The sequence below is a fragment of the Condylura cristata genome, unplaced genomic scaffold, assembly GCF_000260355.1.
Source record: "Condylura cristata isolate star-nosed mole 26May11 unplaced genomic scaffold, ConCri1.0 scaffold00013, whole genome shotgun sequence".
NCBI lineage: Eukaryota > Metazoa > Chordata > Mammalia > Eulipotyphla > Talpidae > Condylura > Condylura cristata.
This window is the reverse complement of record NW_004567114.1, coordinates 371,425-372,568: the sequence shown is the minus strand read 5'-3', so window position 1 is coordinate 372,568 and position 1,144 is coordinate 371,425.

Genomic DNA, 1,144 nt, shown 5'->3' with positions numbered 1-1,144 from the left:
GCCCGGTACCCGCCTGGCGTCCGCCCGTCCTGGGGGCCTCTCAGCAGGCGCTGGACGTTGGAGGGGCCAGGAGGCCGGTGGTGTGGCCGGAACGGGCGCCGCAGAGCGGCCGGGTGCCCCCAGAGCCCGAGGGCAGCGTGGAGCCTCTCCCTGCCTCCTGAGCAGCTTCTTGAGACGCCCACGTATTGCTCTCTGGAGGGACTGGGAAGAAAAATAGCAATTAAAGTCTTGTCGTTCGCCTGTTCAAGCCGTGCCGGGCTCAGTCCTGCATAAAACATCAGCAGGTGCCTCAAGACAGGCACCCGCCGGGCAGCCACGTAAATCAAAGCGCCGCGGCCTCCCCGGGGCCCTCCCGCTCGGCCCACTCCTGCACTTGCTGCCCACCACCTGGACGTCACAGCTGGACGTGCTGGGCCACCAGCTCAGGCACCCGCTGGCCTCTGTGCTCCGGGAGGGATTCTGGGGAGGGTCACTGCTGGCCCCTGCCCTTATGGGGAGCCGGTGACCCTCCATTGGGTTTTACAGGGTCTGGGGCAAGGATGCCCCAGTGAGGTGACCCCTTCCCCCGCTGTTTGGACAACACCTTGAGCCTCGGTTATCTGGGAGGTCAGGAGGGAGCTGGGAGAGGCCAGGCCTTGGGTGGGGGAGGCTTGGGGGCAGAGGGAAGGCAGGGCTCTCACATAGACGGGCTGGGCCCTGCTCCCTCAGAAGTGACGTCCAGCCTCAGCACCAGGGTGGGCGGTTGGGGGCGGCCGTAGATTTCTGCCCTCGGGTTTTTAACTCCTGGGCCAGAGAGAAGGGGAACCCTGGCTTCGGGTGTGTGGGCACCCCCAGTCCTGGGACTGACCCTGCTGCTTCTCGGCCAGCTGACCCTGTCTGTCTGCCCACGCACCCTCCGGTCCATCTGCCCACCCACTGTCCACCACCCATCCGTCCACTGCCCACCCACCCTCCTGTCCACCCTGTCTGTGTCTGCTCACCAAGGCCCTCCCGCCTGACCACTGCCCCGCCCTGCCACAGACCCGGGGGAGCTGGCCTCCCGGAGACCCTGCCGCGGCCTCGGCTGTGACTGCCTGGTCCCTGTGCGCCCCAGGGACTCCAGAGCTATGTGAGGCACCCCCGGTGCACCCCCGGGCCTGGCCCT